General features: G+C 40.4%; 1 pseudogene; it reads right to left on the bottom strand.

Annotated features, from left to right (window-relative positions):
* The window catches only part of LOC103073570 (ferritin light chain pseudogene), a 15989-nt pseudogene extending 12209 nt beyond the window's left edge, over positions 1 to 3780 (bottom strand).
* Between the last annotated feature and the right edge of the window lie 7285 nt (positions 3781 to 11065).

The following is an 11065-nucleotide window of genomic DNA, read 5'->3' as shown; positions in this document are numbered from 1 at the left end:
AAAGAGTAAATGCTTAAGGCCAACCACCCAGTGAGGTGTGTCCCCAGGTCCACATGACAGTAATTAATGCAACGTAAGCTAAAGTACGAAAAACTGGTGGCTTGTCATATTTCTTATGTTGGTTTTAGATGAGATGTTCACTGCTCAGTTTCTATGCTTCTCAGAGGTTGGCAGCAACCTGGATTGATTCTCACTGCTAAATGTGATTTTCTAGACTATGGTACCCTCATGAAGAAAATAAGGAAAAGCTTATGTTTCTACCAGATTTATGTAAATTATCTTTGAGGATTTTTAAGGGATTTTTTTTTTTTTTTTTTTACAAGTTTTAGATGCAGACTATATCTCAGAGTTCCAATAGTGAAGGTTGGGAATTATCCAATGCTCTTTTCCTCTCTTGACCATATGTCTCAGCCCCCGGTACAGATCTGGCATGTGGATAGCTCTCAAAAAATACCTGCTGAGAAGATGATGATAATTCTTGCAATTAGCACCTCTAGACTTCACAAGTATAATAATCTTACTATGACTATAATGGGCACCAACACATTCAGAGAAGAAGAAACTGAAAGATTAGATTGGCCACACCCATGATCGCAGGACTACTAATCCAGATCATGAAAGAAAACAGATGACAGAAAATATTTTGTTGAGAGAAAGATGTTTTTTAAGTTTTTAATAAACTTTATTTTTTAGAGCAGTTTTATGCTCACAGCAAAATTGAACAGATTCATTGCTAATTCATTACTGGTAGGAATTCAAAATGGTACAGCCACTTTGGAAGACAGTTTGGCAGATTCATACAAAACTAAACATACTCTTACCATACAATCCAGCAATTTCACTCCTCAGTATTTACCCAAATGAACTGAAAACTTATGTCCATACAGATACCTACACACAGATGTTTATAGCAGCTTTATTCATAATTGCCCAAACACAGAAGCAACCAACATGTCCTTCTGTAGGTGAATGGATAAACAAACTGTGGTACAGCTAGACAATGGAATATTATTCAGCAGTAAAAAGAAATGAGCTATCAAGCCATGAAAAGACATGGAGAAAACTTAAACGTGTATCACTAAGTGAAGGAAGCCAATCTGAAAAGGCTACATTCTGTATGATTCTAACTTTATGACATTCTGGAAGAGAAAAAACTACGAAGACAGTAGAAAAGATGAGTGGTTGCCATGGTTAGGTGGGGAGGGATGAATAGGCAGAACACAGAAGATTTTCAGGGCAGTGGAACTACTCTGTATGGTACTGTAACGGTGGATACATGTCGTTATACATTTGTCCAAACCCATGGAATGTACAACAGGAAGAATAAGCCCTAAGGTACACTATAGTCTTTGAGTCATAGTGATGTGTCAGTGTAGGTTCATCAGTTGTAACAAGTGTCCCTCTGGTGGGGGACGTTTATAATGGGGGAGGCTGTGCAGGGGTTATGTGGGAAGTCTGCTAAATTTTGCTGAGGGCTTTTTATAAGTAGCTTGCTCACAGTGTCTTACTATTTGATAGTTGCTGACTGCTGAGTTCTTGCTATGTGTCAGGTACAGTTATACACCCGGTCACATTTAATCCTGAACACAACTCTGTAAAGTAGGTACTATTCTTATCATCCCCACTTCATAGAGGAGGAAATGAAGCTTGGAGAGGTTGAGTAACTTGCCAAAGGTCACAGTGTCACAATGGACAGAGCCACACTTGTCATTAGGCCAGGCTGTCTCAGTCCACAGATGCTAACTGAGGACAGTGCTTTGTCACAGGGACATTGTAACATGAGACACGACTCATAACTGTGATGGGATAGGAAAGACTGTGGACCGAAATTTCGCACAAAGCTATTTATAAATAAGTTGTAAAGATCACATAGATTGCCACCATGTGAGTGATCCAGGGAGGATCTTTGCACGATCCACTTAGCATCCGCGGCCTTAGCACCAGGAAACACGCACACGCACGCGTTTGTGTGTTGAGGTAAGGTTTGCGATGGTTTATCTGTCAAAGAAAAGCAAAACAGTTAAAAGTCTTCTGGTGGCAAAGTTGAAATAGATTCCAATGATTTATGCTCTGACCAAGAAAAAATGTTCTGCTCCTTCATTATGCCTAGAATAAAGTAAAAGATGACTTTCTCACTTTTTAGTGATTTATAGGCCGTACCCCACACTGTGCCCTCACAGGGCATGTACAAAGGGAAGACTGAAATCATTAATAATGTAAAGGACCTCCACATAAATTGCAATTGGCAGAAATGCAGACTGATTTAACTCATCACTCTATTAAAGTTGAATATAGAGCTATATAACAGTGTGTGAGTTTGACCCAGGCCAGTCTTTTCTGGTGGCATGTTTGATCTGTAAGACTCAGACCAAATGTCATACATCTTTCAGAAACAGATGGACATTACCCTCTTTCCTGATGGTAAAATCACCAGATGTTTAGAGATTCTAGAAGTACAAAGGCAGAAGGAAGTGCGCTAATGATGAGGTTTCTAGCAGACCTTTGAATTTTCTTACTTTTAACACCACACTTTCTTGCACATCGGGTATATGTGCGTGTCATGCTATTATTCAAATTTTAATTAAAATAGAATTTTACTCCAGAATATTTTATTCTAAAAATAAGGAACAAGGGAAATATTCTTACATACCATCACTAGACAATACCAAGCATTATTCACAGCTTGGAAAACTCAGTTGTTTTATTTCCCATTGATTTTTTTCTTTTTTTTTTTTTTTTTTTTTGCAGAAGCTCTTGAAGGGGCTTGGGCCCTTGTGACAATGGCTTGTCCGGTCCTCCCTGGCTTTACCTCCCTGGCTATGTAAGGGGACCATAGCAGATTTGCTTAGGTTGTGTCCATTATTTTTAAGCCTCTGATCCCAAAGGGAAGTTGAGCCCACCCTCACTCAAGAAGGAGAAATCATGGAGGCCATAATCATAGGGAACTGAGATGAAGACCTTGGTGCCAGTAGCGCTGCAGAGGGAGATTATTCCACTGTGGGGAAGAGCGTAAGAGCAATAGCTGTGCAGAGAGTGAGACCTGAGTTCGAGTCCTGGCACCCACATTTCCCAGTCATATGGCCTTAACCTTGGACCAGTTCTTAACCTCCCTCTGTCTTGGTTCTCAGTTTTCTCCTCTGTACAATGGGGATTATAATGCGTACCTCATAGGATTGTATTGATGATCAAAGAAGATAAGGAATGGAAATGGTCTTTGCACACTACCTGGTATAGAGTCAAGTCCTTAAATAAGAGAGAGAGAGAGAGAGAGAAGCTGTGCATCATGAATTTCCAGGTACACTGCTTCTGGGAACACATCCTTCCTTCCTTTTACATCCAGGTATTTCCGAATGGATGCTTAGGATGGACTAGCTTCAGCATGTTTGTTCCAAACCTGTCTTGATCATTCCAGTAATGAGAATTCTGGGTCCTATGCATGGTGTAGTTTATATGGACAACAATATTGTATTATAATCATCAAACTTGCTAGGACACTAGATCTTAATTATTCTTACCCAGTTATTCCCACAAAAAAGAAATTATGCCACAGTAGGAGGGGCTAACCATCACTACAGTAGCAATCATTATTACAATATATGTATGTATCAAATCAATGTGTTGTACACTTTAAATTGACACAGTGTTATATGTTAAATATATTCCATTAATAAGTGAATTAATAAAGAAAAGCTCAGGGCCCTGGACTTTCCGCAGATGGAGCTCCTTATTTCAGAACTGAGAGCAGGCTAAGGGGCCCACCCAGCACCACTCACTGGTCATGGTTCCTCTTTCAGATGCTCAGAAGTTTGGCCTTCTGAGTCCATCTGAATACAAACTACAAAAATAGAAAACAAGACAAAACAAGTAGCTTTCTCTAAGAATCTTTTCTGTGTGTTTTCAACAGGATGAAGCTGCCCTAGGGTTAAGTACTGTGCTATCAACTGACCAAAGACCTGAAAGAGTAAGGCCCAGCTTCCCTTTTTCAAATTCTCTCTCAAACTACCTGCTGGATGATTGTTTAATCAGTGGGCAAACAGCAATTCCCAAAAATGATGGGGTCTTTTAGTGTTCACAAGGATATAGTTCCTAATGTTTCTTCCCAGCAGCATATACAACCGTTTCCTACCATGAAATAGTAGACTAATCTGAATATTAACTATCTGCCGATGTCAACACACCTCTCCTATAAACATTCCCTTCCTGGGCAGGGAGGAAGCCCAAATGATGTGGGCCCTGTGTAGTTCTTTAACTTTGTTTTAAGATTTGTGCAGAGCATCTGATTATTTCCAGGTGTTTCAGATTTTCTCATGGTCTCCTTGTTATTTCTCCCCTCTTTGAGCTCCTTTGGCAATGAATGTGACCATGAGGTCCAAAGCCATAAAGGATGTGTTCACTACTTCCCTCTTCTGTCTGTCTCTTTATTTAACCACAAGTTCACTGTCTTTATCCATGTTAATTCCCTGAGGTATTCACACAGCATTTGTGTTGACTGCCTTAATTTTGACCTTCTCTAATCATTCCCTGCCAGATGGTAGTTAAAGTTTAATGGCCCCCGTAAAAATAGTTCCCTTTCTTCTTTCATCAGTCATGTGTGTTTACTTAGCTAACTGCTAGATGTTCAGAATGAACACAAAGTGACCACCAACAAAATGAAATCAGCAAACACATTGGCTTAATACTTTTCATGGTAGCAAAAGATGTTGCCTGCCATTATCCACTCAGCCATTATCCTTACCTTTTGTTGTCTTTCCTTTTCTGTTTTGTTAGTTTTCTTTCCTTTTTACCTCCCTTCTCAGGTTGTTGGATGGAAAGCCAGAAGACCATGAAGCCTGGCAATCATCCGTCGGCAACAATTAAAGTGTGTGGATAGGTCCGGCTGCAGTAGCGTTAAGTGCTAGAGAGATGGCATTTGGCAGAGCCAGAGAGCTTTCCTTGCCACACCCATGCGAGGTGGGTAAGCACCCTTCCTTGCGTTCAGATAAAGAAGCTGCGATGACTCTCAGTGAGCCACACAAGCGACTGGTGTAGAAACTTGGCATTCTTGAGAAACAAAATAAAGAAGCAGATAGATAGAACAAATTCATCTCGAGGTAAATGATATGCCCTTTGTATCTTTTGTGCATCCAACTATCATTCCTGAGCCAGCTGGTTCAGAAAAAGCAACCAAATAAGGATGATACAGTAAGCCATTTTACAGATGAGGTAACTGAGCTGAGTCATATTACATGACTCTTGCCAGGACACTCACATCTCTAGAAGTATCCTGTCACTTAGATTTACATTCAACATATTAAAATATGTAGGAGCTATTTTAAAAATAAGTAAAACTAAGCAAACAAAAGATTATTAACATTTTTAGAGCAAGCATTCTGGGTGACTTTATATACACACACCACTTAAAGCCTATAAAATATAGGACTCTAGGGCAGGGGTCTGCAAACTACAGCCTGAAGGCCAAATTCAGCAAACTGCCTGGTTTTGTAAATAATGTTTTATTGGAACATAGTCCCACTCATTCCTTTGCATATTGTTTATGGCTGCTTTCACACTGCAATGGCATTGTTGAGTAGTTTTAACGGAGACTATATGACCTGCAAAGCCTAAAATATTTACTATCTGGCCTTTTACAGGAAACGTTTGCCAAGCCCTGCTCTAGACCTTTGCATTATGGCATTGCATGTTATTTCTACTTAAATAATTAATTTCTTCTTATGACTTAGGAAATGCTATTTGGTATTGTTGCTGAACATGGCTTAAAATGATGTGGCTTTTAAATAACATTTCAAATGCAGAAGGATTCTAAAATCATCTACCAAAATGTCTATCTCAATCGTACTAAGCACCTTGAAGAGTTAGGAAACTATAAGTGTTCCACAACTTCTTGGTAATTTGGGAAGCATCCGATGACCACTATGCATTCTGTAGCTGGTAGTATTTTAGAATGTGGGCAAAAGATATCCCAACTAACTATTAATCAAGGAAAAAGTCGGTGTTAATATTTGGCCAGCTTTGTAATTTGAGGCAAGAACCATAATCTCTCTGGACTTCTGTTGTTTTATCCATGAATTGACGCTGTGTGTTAAATCATCTCTAGCATCCCTTTAACACTTCTGTTCTATTGTTCATATTCTCCCCAAAGTGTAAGTGACCTCCTTTTCCCCCAGCCCCCTCCAAAACTAAGCTTCTAGGCTCTCGTGGGAATCTAGTTAGTCCCGGTTTTTAAACATCCCCTGCAGGAAGATTTTAATTCTAAGCACCTTTAACCTGAATCTCAGGGGAGTGAAGGAGAAGTGATGCTCTGAAATGAAGAGCATTAAGTTACTCTCATGCCAAATATCTTAACTATGAGTATAAAAATGGGAAACTTGGGGACTTCCCTAGCGATCCAGTGGTTAAGACTCTGTGCTTCCACTGCAGGGAGCACGGGTTCGATCGCTGGTAGGGGAACTAAGATCCCACACAGCGTGCGGCCAAAAAAAAAAAAAAGGGAAACTTGTACCCTTGTGGACCTGAGGAAGTGTATCCAGACACAGGACAAATAAGGCATCAACTTTCCACAAAGATTTTGAATGGAGACTTAAGAAATTTAACCGATGACTTAAAAGATTCTTTTTATGTTAAAACAAGTAAAGCCATGTGGTAGAGTAGCATGCAAAAATCAGCAAGAATTTTCAAAGTAAAATACAACCCTGCAAAGATGTTTTGCTCATGAGGCAGGAGCTTTAGATTTTACACCCAGAACCCTTCTCTCACCTTGTCCCCTCACACAGAGAGCTTGGTCACTGGGGAACTGCACAGGAGAAGTTGGAGAGGCATTGTCTTATGGCAAGTAAATGCTCATCTTCCAATGTGAAGGAGAGCACTCATGCCTTTGAGTCACTGTACCAGAATTTATAATCAGACTTATTACTGTGTCTCAAAACTTCTAACTAGCTCCGAGAAGTTTATTCCAACAATAATGTGCGTAAGTGAACATTCAGAGTGGCCCATAATTATAAATTCCCAGGAGCGTGTGTATCTTTTCCTGATGTTTCAGTAAATTACTGTGGGCAGAAGTCAAGCATCATACATCAACCAAATTATCTCTAAGCTCCCTTCCAAGCAAGGGAGGCAGTGGTAGGAGGTGAGGAATGAAGTAGGAATAAACCAGGAGGCTCTGCCACCAATTCACAGTGTAAACTTAGCCAAGTACAATAACTTTGGGCTGTGGTTTCTTTCTCATTTTTTAATTGAAGTATAGTTGATTTACAATGTTGTGTTAGTTTCTGATGTACAACAAAGTGATTCAAATATACTATATATATTTTTTTTTTTTTTTCAAATTCTCTTCCATTATACGTTATTACAAGATACTGGACAAGATCTTATTACAAGATACTGTTCCCTGTGCTATACAGTAAGTCCTTGTTGTTTATCTACTTTATATGTAGTAGTGTGTATCTGTTAAGCCCAAACTCCTAATTTATCCCTCCCCCTCCTTTCCCCTTTGGTAAGCATAAGTTTGTTTTCTATGTCTGTAAGTCTGTTTCTGTTTTATAAATAAATTCATTTGTATCATCTTTAGATTCCACATAAAACTGATATCATGATATTTATCTTTCTCTGTCTGACTTACTTTGTTTAGTATGATAATCTCTAGGTCCATCCATGTTGCTGCAAACGGCATTATTTCATTCCTTTTTATGTGGGCCGTGGTTTCTTTATCTGGGAATGAGAGGTTGGAACTAGAGGCAGGCCCACATGGGCCAGATATGAAATTCTTAGTAAATTATAACTGCTATGAAAATGTTGTTTGTATAATCTTCAATTCACTATCCTCTATCTGGCAGTTGTAAAAACTTACGGTATTTTCTTTATTTCCTAAATAAGAGTGAAAATTACTATTATTTTATACTTACTCCTAATCCCTTAATTAATAAATATAGTAATAAACACCATGAACAATGCAGGTACCAGAAAAATAATTTGGAACATAAAAAGTGAAAAAAAAGATGATTACAGATCTAAAGGAGCTGCCATAATGAAACTCAACAACAAAAAGGCTTAAGAAATAAGGAAGTTGATTTCTCTCTCAGGTAACAGTCACAGGTGGGTGCACGGCTCTGTTTGGAGACTGTGGCTGATGACAGCTCTCCCTCTCCCACATGTGGCTGCCAAGGCCATATTGGTTGTTGCCATTCCAGCCACCAGGAAGTCCAGAGCCAGGAATTTGTGAGAGGCAAGTTGCTCACCTCACGTCTGCCCACCTTCCATTGGCAAGAGTTTAGTCCCACACCCAGTGGCTGCAAGGGGGACTGGGAAATGGGAAGTCTCACCCTAGCCACAGCTCCATTATTATGGAAGTAGAGGAGGACAGAGAATCCCTTAGGATCATTGGAATGAAAGGAGGCTGAAGAGGCAGGCGAGTCAGTTACTCAATGTATAAAAGGTATATTTTTATAGAATTTTAAAATATTTTAATATTTCATAGTTGATGTATGAAATACCTAGATATGGATAAAAATTCTAACAATAAAACAAATTAGTGATACTTACCCAAGCTTTAACAGCTCTTACTTTTTTTTATTTATTTATTTTTTTGCGGTACGCGGGCCTCTCACCGTTGTGGCCTCTCCCGTTGCGGAGCACAGGCTCCGGACGCGCAGGCTCAGCGGCCATGGCTCACGGGCCCAGCCGCTCCGCGGCATGTGGGATCTTCCCGAACCGGGGCACGAACCCGTGTCCCCTGCATCAGCAGGCGGACTGTCAACCACTGTGCCACCAGGGAAGCCCTAACAGCTCTTAGAATGTGTATAGTGGAAGACCTCCAAGTCTCTCTCCTCTCTTACCAGGGGGAACACACTCCTGAATTTAGTGTGAAGTCTTCCCTTCTGTGTTTTTTTAAATTTTACTACATTTTTAAATCAGTAAAGAATATAAAGAATATTTCTGTGTTTCTTTAACTGTACATAGAGTGGTATCACACTGTATCTAACATAATACAGCTTGCTTTTTCCCTCCGAATTGTGTTCTATAGATTTATCGATGTTGATAGTATAAACTCAATTCCTTCATTCTGACTGCTTTATGGTATTGTTTGCATGACTACAACTTGTTTCCGAATTTCTATTAATGCAAATACTGCTGTAATGTGTATCTTTGTGCACAAAGGCGAGCATTATGCTAGAGTTTTGCTGTTCAATAAAGAGCCACTAGCCACTGTGTAGTCATATGGATACTTAAATTTAAATTAATTAAATTAATAAGAATTAATCACATACAATTTAATTTTAATTCCACAGTCACACTAGCCACATTTCAAGTGCTGAGTAGCCACACGTGGCCAGTGGCTAGCATATTGGAGGGCACAGTCATCATCGTAGAAATTTCTACTGGACAGTGTTGCTCTAAAGTATATATGCAGCAGTGGAGTTGCTGAGTTGTAGGGTATACATAGCCTCAGTTTTAACAGACATTGCCAAATCACTCTCCACATCAGTCAAGAGTCTTAGTTATAAGCAACAGAAAGCCATTATGGGTCATTTAAACAAGAAAAATAATTTTTAAAAGAATGTCAGATAGCTTACAGAATCTCAGGAAGGGCTTGAGAACCAACTGAAGATAAACTACCTAACATCACACCACGGAATTGATCTAATAAGGACAATGCTACTCTGCTTAAAGGCACAGGTACTGCCCCTTTTATTTCCAAATGACACCTGCTCGATGCTTGTGCTATTTCTAGGACTGTACTCATTGCCAACTCCAGAAACTGTACAGAGGTGCTGTCTCTGCTGCCACCTTCACGACAGGGGTTCCGCTTGGTCCCTACTTTTTTTTTTTTGGATTTTTTAAAAAAGCTTTATTGAAATATAATTCACATACCATATAATTCACCCTTTTTTTTTTTTTTTTTTCCTTGTGGTACTTGGGCCTCTCACTGTTGTGGCCTCTTCCGTTGTGGAGCACAGGCTCCGGACGCGCAGGCTCAGCGGCCACGGCTCATGGGCCTAGCCGCTCCGCGGCATGTGGGATCTTCCCGGACCGGGGCACGAACCCGTGTCCCCTGCATCAGTAGGCGGACTGTCAACCACTGTGCCACCAGGGAAGCCCACACCCATTTTTTTTTTTTTAACATCCTTATTGGAGTATAATTGCTTTACAATGGTGTGTTAGGTTCTGCTTTATAACAAAGTGAATCAGTTATTCATACACATATATCCCCATATCTCTTCCCTCTTGCGTCTCCCTCCCTCCCACCCTCCCTATCCCACCCCTCTAGGTGGTCACAAAGCACCAAGCTAATCTCCATGTGCTATGCGGCTGCTTCCCACTAGCTATCTGTTTTACATTTGGTAGTGTGTATTTGTCCATGCCACTCTCTCACTTTGTCACAGCTTACCCTTCCCCCTCCCCGTGTCCTCAAGTCCATTCTCTAGTAGGTCTGCGTCTTTATTCCCGTCTTGCCCTTAGGTTCTTCATGACCATTTTTTTGTTTTGTTTTTTAGATTCCATATATATGTGTTAGCATGCGGTATTTGTTTTTCTCTTTCTGACTTACTTCACTCTGTATGACAGACTCTAGGTCCATCCACCTCACTACAATTAACTCAATTTCGTTTCTTTTTATGGCAGAGTAATATTCCATTGTATATATGTGCCACATCTTCTTTAGCCATTCATCTGTTGATGGACACTTAGGTTGCTTCCATGTCCTGGCTATTGTAAACAGAGCTGCAATGAACATTGTGGTACATGACTCTTTTTTTTTTTTTTTTTTTTTAAGAAGATGTTGGGGGTAGGAGTTTATTAATTTATTTATTTTTGCTGTGTTGGGTCTTCATTTCTGTGCGAGGGCTTTCTCTAGTTGTGGCGAGCGGGGGCCACTCTTCATCGCGGTGCGCGGGCCTCACTATCGCAGCCTCTCTTGTTGTGGAGCACAGGCTCCAGACGCGCAGGCTCAGTAGTTGTGGCTCACAGGCCTAGTTGCTCCGTGGCATGTGGGATCCTCCCAGACCAGGGCTCGAACCCGTGTCCCCTGCATTAGCAGGCAGATTCTCAACCACTGTGCCACCAGGGAAGCCCA

Source organism: Lipotes vexillifer, unplaced genomic scaffold, assembly GCF_000442215.2.
Source record: "Lipotes vexillifer unplaced genomic scaffold, Lipotes_vexillifer_v1.1 scaffold645, whole genome shotgun sequence".
NCBI lineage: Eukaryota > Metazoa > Chordata > Mammalia > Artiodactyla > Lipotidae > Lipotes > Lipotes vexillifer.
Note: the sequence above shows the minus strand (reverse complement) of the source record. Positions and strands in the feature narration are given on the sequence as shown.